General features: G+C 40.5%; 1 non-coding gene and 1 pseudogene across 1 annotated transcript; one reads left to right on the top strand and one right to left on the bottom strand.

Moving 5' to 3' along the window:
• The first annotated feature begins 4001 nt into the window (after positions 1-4001).
• Positions 4002-6074, top strand: LOC147652099 (uncharacterized; annotated as a pseudogene).
• Positions 6075-10807: 4733 nt separating this feature from the next.
• On the bottom strand, positions 10808-10880 carry TRNAK-CUU (transfer RNA lysine (anticodon CUU)). The gene has a single exon. It is a non-coding gene; the product is annotated as a tRNA-Lys (tRNA).
• Between the last annotated feature and the right edge of the window lie 2591 nt (positions 10881-13471).

Here is a 13471-nt window from a genome sequence, read left to right as displayed (position 1 = left end):
ATATTCTCTCATGTTATTATAACTACAGATATATTTATTTAGGTCTTTACGAATTTTTATTCATAACTATATTTATTACAGGTTATGAGGCTCTTTTGTCTGTCTTTCATCTGGTCTGCTTGATCTAGGGGCTCTCTCAGCACTCCTAACCCTTTTCACCTCATTTGCACACTGAGGCTGGTGCTACGCTGTGTCAGGGAGCAGCAGCAGAGACCTGACCGGAAGGGATTGGAACACTCGGGTAAGAGATGAACTCAATACAATTAACATCGGGGTAGAAACAGCAACAACATTATTAACTTTACATCATAACACATACATTGCTTGAAAATGGTTTTTCTTCATAACATAAGGTGCTGGTCATGGGTAGGGAGATGAAAACTCCACAGCTCGTGCTCCAGATGCTCATGAAACAAACAACCTCATTTATTATTCATAACTTAAATATCCAATTAAAATCTCCCATGCTATACGGCCATTGTCTGAGATCTCTCTCCCTGCCCAGCTTCCTGGCCTGTGGTATGCTTAATTCTCATCTTGAATGGAGCCAGCTGAGGGTCCCCTGTAACTTATCCAGGGACATGTTCAGGCATGAATTAGGATAGCTGAATTGGATTTGTGTTACGATCAGATTTACTTTGTCCAGGCCAGGCCAGCTATACTGTGACAATGTTATTGGTAAATCAATGGTTATAACAAGTTGGTTAATAGTTAATGTTTAATTATAAGCTGACTTTTAATTAATACATGCTCCTAATTGGTTGTTGGTATCTGTTGTTGGTGGGTTTGTGGCCCTATGGGCAAGGGGGTGAAGTCTAGTAATCGGTGTGGGTATGCGTTAATGGAATCAAGGTTAACTTAAAGTAAATGGGGTGCTGTTTTATGTCATGGAGGATTCAGTAAACCGAGGGAACATTCCAGAACATGACTTCATAGGCTTGACATCCATGCCTCGGACAGCAATTGGTGAAAGGGTTAGCCAATCACTCTACGCCCAGGAGAAATGATTGGTCTGGAATGCGCCTTGATAAGGACCAATGAGAACCCTAGAAACAAGACAGTCAGGGAGAGGATCAAGAATGGACCTATCACAGACAGAAGGAGGGATATAAAGGTTGTACTGGTGTTACTATGGGGGTTAAATGTTTCTGAAAATCATGTAGAAGTAGGCCACAAGAATGCTTGCTATTAGGGATAGTTTAGCAAGCTAAAATGTTTATGGTAACGGGAACTGGTACTTGGGCTCTCTAAGATACTCAGAGATAAGATTCGTACATGTTCGTACAAAGATGAGCTAACTCTATGAAGCAATATTGATAAAGTTAATGAAGCAATGTTAATGAAGCAATATTGATAAGATTGTTATAGTGATTACTGCTACAGCTGAAATTGTATAAATATGTGCACTTTGGACAAAGACGATGCAGCTAGATTTGGGTTGCTGAGACCCCTAGTTCCCGCACGCTTCAATAAAGAGCACCTGCATGTAATCATAATGAATGCTAACATTTTGGTTAGCATTTGGACCCAAGTGGGACCCTGTGAGTGCTGCTGAGCGAGCTCATGACCCTATCACGCTCCAGCCGGCACCGAGGGATTCTCAGGGAGCCCATCCGGCCGCAACCGTCTCCGCCACTCACGACATCCCTCTGAGAGGTAAGGTGCTTTTCAGTCTGCTCTGGTGCTTGCCAATAAGATGCAGTGAAAGCTTTGCATGGTTGGGCTAGAAGAATTCCTGGTATTGCCTGGGCGCCGTCTGTCAGACAAGTGCGAAAGCGTTGAGGGTTCCTCATCAGTGGTGTGTGGTGTATTGTAACTGTAATATGGAGAAGCTTAAAGGGATTTGAGGTGGCAATGCCCCTATAGCACGTACTTCTCCTTTGGGGTGCTTATTAGCACATTGAAAAGAGGGTAATTTTGGGCAAGATTTACGCAAAGTTGACTGATTATTGTAATAGATGGTGGCCAGGATATGACCTGAACAGTGGGGAAAAGAGGCCGAGAAATGGATCTTTGCAGTATAACACCATTTTACAGTTGATGTTGTTCCGTAAGCCAGAGGGAAAGTGGGATGAAGTTCTGTATGTTGATTTGTTCTTTTATTTGCATGACAAGCCGGAATGGCAGGCTGAGTGTGGATTGATGGCAGCTAAGGCACGTATGAGTGATAAATGTGAGGTTTGTGTAAAAGGAAAGAGTTGTTTAGAGTACCTGTCATTAAAAGAAAGTTTGCACTGGGGGAACGATATGGATGTTGATTTACAAATGGCTTTAGCGGAACCAAAAGAACCTGATTCTATTTCGTCTGCCCCCACTTCACCCAATCCCATTTCACCTAACCCTATTGCACTGAATCCTACCTCACCTGTCCCTCTTTACCCTCCTCTCCCGCCTACACCTGATTCTTCTTCTCCGGGAAGTGATCAAAATCTAACCGTGATACAAGAAAATGTGAAAAATGCTGCGGGGGAGAAGACAGCAGTAGCAGGGGTGATGATAATAAATCAGAGACACCGGTATCCCATCGGACTCGGTCACAGCCTGCTCCAGTTCTGGGTAGAACGGGAAAAGATTTGGGCAAAGGCGGACTGTGATTGCCCCCTTGAGACAAGGAGTAGGAGTGGAGGGGCCGGTGTTTGTAAAAGTGCCTTTCTCCCCTGCAGACTTGATAATCTGGAAACAATCATCTGGAACTTATAGAGAAAATCCTGATCAAGTAACAGAGGTGGTAAAAATGATTACGAAAACTCAGAATCTGGATTAGGATGATATACAATAATATTGGATAATTTAATGGACTCTGCTGAGAAAGAGATGGTGCTTAGAGCAGCCAAGGAGAGAGCAAAAAAAGATCTCAGAACTGGGTTCTGAGACAGGGACTTTAGATGAGAACTTTCTGACCGAGGATCCAGGGTGGGGTCCCAATTTTGGACACATATGGAGGCTGAAGAGATATCAAGAGTGGGTCCAGATAGGAGTTCAGAATGCTATGCTTAAGACTATGAATTGGTCTAAATTTTATAAGACAGGTAAAGAAAGAATCCCCTACTGCATTCTTGGAAAGGCTTAAGGAGGCAGCGAGAAAGTATACAGATCTTCAACTAGAAACAGAACAAGTGAATGGTCAGCTTGCTCTCACTTTCGTTGGGCAATCGCAGGATGATATTAGGAGAAAATTGCAGAGGTTAGAAGGAGAGGAATTAAGGAATTTGAATAAATTACTTGAAGTGGCTTGGAAAGTATACAATAACAGGGAAAAGGAAGCTAGTAAAAAGCAGCAGCAAAATCTTTTGGTAGTAATACAAGGAAGAGAGAATCCAGGTTTCAGAGGATGTGGTGATAGTGAAAGATTTCAAAATCATAGAAAATTCAGGAGTTAGAAAGAAAGTTAGGCTTGGCAAGCCCTGGGTAAAGTGTTAAAAGTAGGCCCTAGGAAATGTTAGGCCTTGTGCTTGCTAAGATCATGTGAAATTGCACCTGTGTAGTCAGTATATGATAAATGATATAATTGTTAGATGGGATTAGATATAATTATTGTTTAACGAATCATGAGCAACTATGTTAGGGGTTTGGGGGGATCACAAGAAATCCATGCTTGGGTAAAATCAATGCATACAATGGAACAATGTAAGTTTAATAATTAATATGTAAGTTGTATAACGATAGAGTATAAAACATGTTCAACTCAAAACGAAGTCAGGTCAGATTTGGGTATGTGTACCCCTAACACCCAGAGCTCTTAATAAAGCACCGTCATATAATCATTCTGTGACTATGTGTTCCTGAACTCTAACATTTTGGCGACCCAGGTGGGACCTTGTGAGTGCTGCTGAGCGAGCTCACTACCCGATCCTGCTCCAGCCGGCACCGAGGGATTCTTGGGGAGCCCATCAGCCACAACCATCTCTGCTGCTCACAACGTCTCCGGGAGAAGAGGTAAGGTGCTTTTACTTTGGTTTGGTTTGGTTTGGTTTGGTTTGGTTTGGGTGCCTGCCAATAAGATGCAGACAAAGCTACGCTTGGTTGGGCTAAAGGAATTCCTGGTGGTATTGTTTAGGCGCCGTCAGTCAGATGACTGCGAAAGCGTCACAGGTTCAGCATTTATGGTGTATTGCAGTTGTATTATGGAGAAGATTAAAGGGGTTTTGGGCAGCAATGCTCCTGTTCCAGGTACTTCTCCTTTGGGCTACTTATTAGCATATTGGAAACAAGGTAACTTTGGGGAAGAATTAAGTAAGGCTAAGTTAATTTTGGTGAGATCTCCCCACAGAAAAAGAACCCAGTGACCCCGTCTCGTCTGTTGGTAGCTATAACCTCTTCTGTCTTTCTTTGTTTTCTTTATCTCTCCCTCTCTCTCTCCCTCTCCTCTATCACATAACCCTTGTTGTTGGCACTAAAATAAAGGTACATTATTGCTTTTGTGATTTAAACTGAAATCCCTTGGTGTCCTTTTTGCACTCTGAGATCAAACAAACCTCTCATGACTCCCACTTGTGTTAGTGAATTGTGACATTTAAACTGGAGTCACGGACAGGATTTCTGACAGACAGAAGGGGCTGCAGGTTTGTTGTGCAGTCTGTATTAGGGGAAGGACCTCTCGCCCCAGCCACACCCAGCCCGACACTCCCAAAAGAGTGAGCGGTGTCTAGAAAGCAAGGGGGGCGACTCGAATTTCCCGCAAACTGCACACACCGAGGTGAAAAGCACCCCACGCTCACTTGAGGGCTCTGTCTGCAGAATTTTGCAAAAGATCTCTTAGTGCAAAAGGGCGGGACTGTTGTTTTTTGTTGTTGTTGTGTGTATGAATTTTGACTGCTTGGTGTAGCAAAGAGACAACCAGAATTTTAAACTGAGGGAGTGCCTCCCAAGCAGATTTGGTCTTTTCACCCATTCAGGGAAGCAAAAAGCTGTGTATTTGTGCATAATTTAAGTTTATACCTCCCTGTAGTGGTTTTCTCTTTGTAAAAATGACTGAAAATGGCAGTGCAGAAGTTAAAGCTGCATTTTATACTCTGTTAGCAAAACACAGTGCCAGACCTTCTCTGGGAGGGGAAGAGAAACGCTTAATAACTGGTTTAATTTGGAAAATGTGATTGATAGAGTATGTTTTTTTACAACATGAAACAAAATTTAAACTGGGCAAAAATAAAACTATACTCTGCTCAGTTTTGGGAGCTTGTCTTACAGCAGCTATAGAAACTCACTTTAAGCAAAGAAGTGAGGAAAGACCTATAATGGACTCCCTCCAAAACCTAGTTAAAATTTTGCAAAAACAATTGGGTGAAGAAAGGAGTAAGATCAGTCCATTGTGAGCAGCCCTCCATAAAAAAATTCAAAAAATGCTGTCTCACTAAAAGAAACAGAAGAGAGGGAAACCCCTCTCATTAATCAAATTTACCCTCAAAAGGAGCTAACTTGGATAAAAATTGTGGGGAACACTACAGTCCTAGCTTGAAACCTCTAATTAAAACAATATAATTATATCAATGATGAAGATCTTGATCCACATATAACCACTCAAGAAACCCCATGCACTGCTACTGAATTGGCTAAGTTAAAAAAGGAGTTTGGGCATCTCCCACACGAGACAGAGACAGAATACATGTTCTGAGTGTCTCTCACCGGAGAAGATCAAATTTGGTAGAGAGAACGGGAAGCCAGTGGGTACTGGGGACACGAAATCTTCTTAACAACAGGAGACAGATGTAACCCATGGTCCCTAACTCAGCACGCAGCTTATTGGGCAGCAGGGCTTAATCCCTTGGAAAGGGGGGACTTGACTGCTATAGTGAGTACCCTTGACCAACTACTGGAAAATATTCACAAAGCTGCCTGCTTGCAAATGATACACAAAAGAAAATTAATTGCTGGTTATGAATCACCAATGTTGTTACCTGTGAAAACTGAAATGATGACCCCTTTAAGTCAAGGCCTTCCAGAATCACTTAAACCTACAGCAATTTTTTCTCCAAAAACCATAGCAGCTATACCCCTGTGGATAGACTAGACAGATTTCTTGGGAACCCAGCTGTTCCACTGTTCGATCTGGTTCCACTGATCCTGGGTTTGCTCCCTTCACCACCCCTTCTCAGCCAACAGGTTCACAATTGCGCTCTCCTGCTAGGAGCCATAAAATTTGGACATGGAACAAAGTTGCAAAAGAGCTAATTAATTACAGTAGAAATTATGGACCTGTAAAAATCACAGAAGAAAAATCAGAGAAAGCAAAGGGTGTTAGATACATTGGTTCTCTTAACAAAAACCCAGAAAAGAGAAAACAGATCTCTAACCGCCAGTATTGGTGGTCACTAGAGATAAAGAAAGGGGTCCCCAGAGATGTAATGGATGGCTTATCACTTAAAAGTTGAGTAGTTTCTAATTGGCACTGTCCCAAGTCCATTGTATCAAATGCCCCATTGTATAACCCAGCACACCTCCACAGGCTCTGGGCTGTCAGCCAAAGCAGTCTCCTTCTCAGCTTCTGGGAGTGGAGCCCAAACAGCTTCAGAATCAGGGAAACTGGTAACTCTGCCTCTCATGGGTGAGCAGAGAGGCAGGGGTTGTTTGTGTTTAAAATGCTCACTAGAAATAATAAAACTGGAGACATACTGATTTTAACAACAGTGGGTCCTAAATGTGCACCTTTTACTTCTGTAGTTAACACTGGAGCCCAAATTTCTGTGTTGACCAATACAGACTAGTACAGGATTTGAGAGCAATAAATGGAATAACTAAAGATATTTACCCAGTGGTAGCTAATCCTTGCACATTGTTAACATCCGTAAAAGAGAAATATAAATGGTTAACTGTAATTGATTTAAAAGATGCCTTTTTCTGCATACCCCTTGACAAAGAAAGTAGGAAACTGTTTGCCTTTGAGTGGGAAAATCCAGAAAACTGAAGGAAAACTCAGCTTCCCTAAACACAACTTCCACAACGATACAAGAACAGTCCAACACTTTTTGGAAGCCAGCTGGCTAAGGAGCTGGAGATTTGGACTGAAAACAGGCAAATACCGAGAAAACAATACCTGCTGTTACAGTAGGTTGATGATATACTGACAGCTACAGAGGAGAAAACAACCTGCATAAAGGTAACAATTGAAATTTTTAATCAGCTGGGAATGGGAGGATATAAGGTGTCTAAAGAGAAGGCACAAATTGCCTGGCAGACTGTTATTTACCTGGGATGTGAAATCTCACAAGGGCAACGTAAGCTGAGTACTAATTGTATTCAAGCTATTTGTGCTATTCCAGAACCCCAGAACCTACATGAGCTGCGAGTTTTCCTTGACATGACAGGGTGGTACTACCTGTGGATCATGGACTATGGACTAATTGCAAAACCTCTTAATAAAGCACCTTCATATAATCGTTCTGCGATTATGTGTTCCTGAATGCTAGCAGCAGCAGAGGTGGTTGTGGACCAGGGAGGGGCAGACTTGGCACAGGATGAGGGAGATCGGTTTTGCCAAGATTAGGGTTAAATCAATGTGCTTCTTGTAGACAAGAGGGGCACTGGAAAAATGAATGCCCGAATCGTTTTAAGCAGGGCCATCAGTTCAACCAGAATCAAGATGCTTCCAAATTAATGGTGCTGGGGGAGTACAGCAGCTGACTAGAATTGGAACAAAAACCAATACAGGAACCTTTAGTAACTATACAATTGGGAGATAAAGAAGTAAAATTTCTGGTGGACACAGAGGCTACATATTCTGTTCTAAATGATCTAAAAGGGCAAACTGGAGACAAAACAACCATAGCTGGAGCCACAGGGAAGGAGGAGAATCAGCCATTCCTGAAACCCCTGGATTTGAGTTTTGGAAACAAAGTGTTAAGACATGAATTTTTAGATATGCCTGAGTGTCCAATTCCACTTTTAGGATGAGTTCTACTAGCAAAACTTGATGCAATAATAACTTTTGAGAATGGGGAGCTATTAATGAAAATACCTGAATCAAAGACAGGACAAATTTTAATGGTAAAAGAAAAAGCAGTCCCCACTATCCCTCAGGAAGTAGAGGATGCAGTAATTCCCTCTGTATGGGAAACAGATCTACCAGGAAAATCCAAATTGGCACAACTGGTACATGTGGAATTATAAGAAGGGGCAAAAGCTGTACAGGTTAAACAGTATCCCATAAAGCCAAGAAGCATGGCTAAGATTATTGATAGATTTTTGAAATACCAAATTCTAGAAGAATGCAAATCAGAATTGAATACACCAATATTTCCAGTGAAGAAATCAAATGGTGAGTACAGACTAGTACAGGATTGGAGAGAATAAATGGAATAAGTGAAGAGATTTACCCAGTGGTAGCTAATCCTTACAGGTTGTTGGCATCGATGAAAGAGAAATATAAATGGTTTACTGTAATTGATTTAAAATATGCCTTTTTCTGCATACCCCTTTAATGGAAAACCACTGAGACTATTCACTGAGTCCTCATAGAGGTATAGCAAACGTCGTTTATCTTAAGCACACTTTTATAGGGTCCGACAGGGTTTACGGGGCTTAACAAGCTACTATTGGTTAATACATGTTGTTTTACATTCTTTTCCAAGTACACAATGCCATTGTATTTCCTTATTCTCACTGTTCCAGAAGAGTTTCAAGAACACTGCCTTTACTATTGTCGCCTTCAATAGCTGGGTTGTGCAGGCAGGCTTTGACTAAAATGCTTTTACTCTGTTAGAATGTTTTACTACAATTCCCCTTTTTCCTTTTGCACAACCCAGGTTTTGGACGTGATTCGTTTTAGACTTTTACAGATACAGGATAACATACAGCTTATAATAGCTACTTCTGTTAATACTATAACAAGAATTCATCTTTCTTCTAGTACAGAGATTTTAACTACTTAATAATGTCTCAATTGGTTAACCAATTTCTAATGGGGTCATTGACTTCTTTCAGGGCGTTTAACCTGTTTGCAGCTGTTTTAGTTGTTCATGGATAGAGACTGAGTGGTTAGAAAGATTCATACAACACATTCTTTCAAATCTTAAAACAGAGAATAACTGAAGAAAATTGGTAGAGACACAACATCATGATGATAACATTAAATTTCTGTTGGCAAACTGTGTAGTTTTGAGACACAACTGTGTCCTGGCAGCTCCACTTCTGATCTTGTCTGGAGTACCAAGATAGTGTGGTGACTTCTCTGTTTACTGTGTCTCATGTTTTCAGAAGCAGACAGCCTGGTCAGATGAACAGGTGATGTTCTTGAACCTGTCAACAAAACATAGGCAGTTCTCCCCTTAAAGTTAATGAATCATTTTGGCTTAGCTGTGGTACACTTAATTGTAAATTCAGATTATATGATCTTTCTAAATTTTTGATGTAAATATTTCATTATTCAAAATGAATTGTGGTCTAAATTTCTAACGTACATACTACATTAATCAAATACTTTTAGGGTATCAATTCCTTTTGTTTTTGAAAGTGAGATGTACTTTTATCATGCATATTAATCATTAATCAACACAAAACTATACACATAATGCATGAAAAATCTATAGCAGTCAGAAATCAGTCAGATAATAAACATTATCACTAACATATGTGATATGGAATTACTATTAACTACTAAAACACTGTGCCAGCATTTTACAGTCTGCAAACAGACAACAAAATCAGTGAAGGATTGGATAACCACCTCCGGAAATGATTCTCCAGGCCCACTTCAAAATTGATCCAGCTGTCATATTAATAGGGTCAAATTGCTGAGTCAAAAAGTGACTCAAATACTGATTTGGTGCAAAAAACATCTGGATCTGCTGGCAAACATTCTGTCCAGGTAAAGTCAAGGCTTGGCCAGGGCCTGGAAAGATGTCTCTTAAGTCATTTTCAAAACAAGGTTCTTAATAATAGCAGCTACAAGATGGTTAAAGCTCAGCAAACTGTTGAAGTGCATTTGTAGAAAGCAAATGATCAGAAGTCTTAGGCAACAGACTAATCAAACCATTTAGCAGTTGGTTTAATCTGAAATTTCTCTCATGGTAGCTGTCTTTCAGTAATGATACATTTTCTTGGAATTCTGGAAGCACTGAAAAATAATAAAGCTGCACTGGATTAGGCAAAAGCAAGTCTTCTTAAACAAGGAAAGGAGTAAAAAACAAGAAAAAACCTTATATAGGAACAGTTGTATAGCTCGTTTACCAAGATGCATCTGTAGTTAGAAAACAAAAAGATCTCAAATGACATGTGTCTAAAAGATATGTTAAAATATAGAAGAAGCTGGCTATAAATACAACAGTGACACTCTATAGAGTGTTCATCATAAAAATCCATAAATTCACATTATACAATGAATATGTCAGCAGTATCTAAAGAAATTAAGATAATATTTTTAGAATATTCATGTCTTAATGACCAAATCTGAAATAAGGTAAAAAACTTCTAAATTTCCTAGTAAACAACAGTCACTGTTCTTTTGTGTTACTTATAGAAAACAAAACCAGTAGAGATTATAAGAAATAAATTTAACTTTTTGTTGGGGTCAGAGATGTAAGATATATACCTTTACCTGCGGCAAACAAGTGTTGGGTCATTGGGTCGCTAAGAAAAATAATTTAGTTGGCATCTGTTAATTGGGTAAATGGACATATAAAAGACCTTGAAGAAGATCTTTGTTAGCCATTTTACCCCTTTTCTATCATAGTGCACATAGCTCCTTGTACCTTGTAATGCTGATAAGAAAAAAATAAACAACTGAGACCAAACAAGAGAAAATTGCCTCCCTCTCGTCAATCTTCAGTTCAAAGGGAAAAAGAACCTAATCCAAGGTCCATAACAAGACAAATGGCACCCAATGTGGGGCTCGAACCCACAACCCTGGGATCAAGGGTCCCATGCTCTACCAACTGAGCTAGCTGGGCTGACCACAGAATTGTCTAAGAAGCCATGTTTTAAGTGTGGAAAACATGGGCACATCAGAAAAATTTCTCCAGAGACTTCAGAAAACGTGAAAACACCAGGTCTCTGCCCAAGATGCAGAAGAGGAAAGCATTATGCAAGTCAATGTTATTCCAAGACGACTGTGGATGGAAAACCTCTGCCCATTCTGGGAAACGGGCAGAAGAGCGCGGAATGCCAGCGCGCTATGACACAAGTGACGGTGACAACTCAGCACCCCCAGATCCCTCAAAGAACTCATTGTGCAGGGAATCTCAATCAGATTCCATCTGCAGGACCATCTGCAACTTCCCAAGTGATCCAGAGCTGCTGCCACCAGGGGCACAGTGCGAATTGGCAGCTTCCAAGTTAATCTACTTTATGAATGAAAGTCATGCAGTGATTCCCACGGGAGTCACTGGGATGTCATGGAAGCGGCAAGAGTTTTTAATTATAGGCACGGACAGAAGCAGTACTTTAGGACTCATTGTTTATCCATCAGTCATTTCAGCAAATCATAATGGAGAGCTGACAGTTTTAGCTCAACCCTTGCACCATCCGTTGATCGTTCCAGAGAATACTCCCATAGCTAAAGCCATTGCCTTGCCATCGAATGCGATATGACAAATTACCCCAGTAGCTAATGTACAAACTCTATCTAGCAAGGAAGACGCGGATGTCCATGTTTTTTGGATAAAGCAAATAGGTCATGATCGACCTCAACTCACCTGTGATTTAACACGTGGTGACATGACAATTGCAATTACAGGCATGCTAGACACAGGTGCGGATGTCACAGTGATCTCTCATGTCCTGTGGCCCAAAGAATGGAGCATAGTAGTACCCTTGAACTCTCTTTCAGGAATTGGAGGAAGTACATTATACATAATTGCAAAGTGAATATGCAATTGTAGTTTCAGGGCCGGAAAGAAGACTGCAATCATTCATCCATTTGTTGTACACAAACCCATTACGGTTTGGGGAAGAGACATTCTGTCACAATGGGGTACCAAAATAGAAGTGGATTTTTGATGGGGGTCACTGCAGCACTCATCACCTTGAGATTGACTTGGAAAACAGACACACCCATCTGGGTGGACCAGTGGCCCCTAACACAAAAGAAGTTGAATGCTCTTAAAATATTAGTGAAAGAACAGTTGCAGAAAAATCACCTCAAGCCAACAAATAGTCCCTGTAACTCTCCAGTTTTTGTCATTCACAAAAAAACATCCAATTCATGGAGGTTACTTCATGATCTTAGAAAGATTAATGATGTCATTGAAGAGATGGGACCACTCCAGCTTGGACTGCCCAATCTCTCAATGATCCCAAGAGATTGGCCGCTTGTGATTATTGATCTAAAAGATTGCTTCTTTAATATTCCGCTTCATCCAAAAGATGCTCCACGATTTGCATTGTCTGTCCCAAGTATCAACAAAAAAGACCCTTTGCAAAGATACCATTGGACAGTCCTTCCTCAAGGACTGAAAAATTCACCAACAATTTGCCAATGGCATGTAGCATGAGTGTTGTCTCTGGCCCAAAAGAAACACCCGCAGGCAATGATCATCCACTATACGGATGATCTGCTTATTACAGTGTCAACACACAAAGAGATCCAAGAAGCTCATGACAGTGTAATTGCAGAAGTTCATAATGCAGGATTAGAAATTTCCCCGTCGAAAATTCAACAAACTTCACCATGGAAATACCTGGGATGGTTGATTACAGAGCAAATGATTAAACCGCAAAAAATACAATTGAGGACACGGGTCCACAACCTGCAGGACTTGCAAAGACTTGGGAGAGATCAATTGGATAAGGCCAGTTTTAGGAATTACTAATGATGAGCTCGCACCGCTTTTTGATTTATTAAGAGGAGAAAATAGCATCAAATCTCCTAGAACTCTTACACCTGAGGCTCAAAAGACACTTGAAAAAGTCATGGAAGCCCTTCAGCAAAGACAGGCCCATCGCTGTGTAATATCGCAACCATTTTTTTCTTGCAGTATTAGGAGAGAATATGCAATTGTATGGTCTCATATTTCAATGGGATGATTCAAAAAAAGATTCATTATTAATAATTGAATGGATTTTTTTGCCTTACAGGTCTCCAAAGACTATCTTCACAACATTAGAGATGTTAGTACAGATCATAATTAGAGCAAGAATAAGGTTGTTAACAATGACAGGCAAGGACTTTGTCACCAATTATCTGCCTTTGAAGAGGGAGCATTTTGATTGGGCGATGCAAAAATCAGAATCATTGCAAATTGCATTGTTAGACTATTGGGGAACCTGCTCAATTCACTACCCAAAGCATAAGTTATTACAATCGAAATTAAGTTTCAAAGAGAAGCCAAAATTGAGTGAAGTGTCATTAGATGCAATAACATTGTTCACTGATGGTTCAGGAAAAACACGTAAGTCAGTGATCACATGGCAAAACTCAAAAACACAAACATGGGATTCAGATATTCAAATAGTAAAGGGTTCCCCACAGATTGTAGAATTAACAGCAGTGGTCAGAGCATTTCAAGGGTTTCAAGAACCTTTTAATTTAATAACTGACTCA

This window comes from Cyanistes caeruleus, chromosome 7, assembly GCF_971803275.1.
Source record: "Cyanistes caeruleus chromosome 7, bCyaCae1.hap1.1, whole genome shotgun sequence".
NCBI classification, from domain to species: Eukaryota; Metazoa; Chordata; class Aves; order Passeriformes; family Paridae; genus Cyanistes; species Cyanistes caeruleus.
This window is presented reverse-complemented; position numbering and strand designations above follow the sequence as displayed.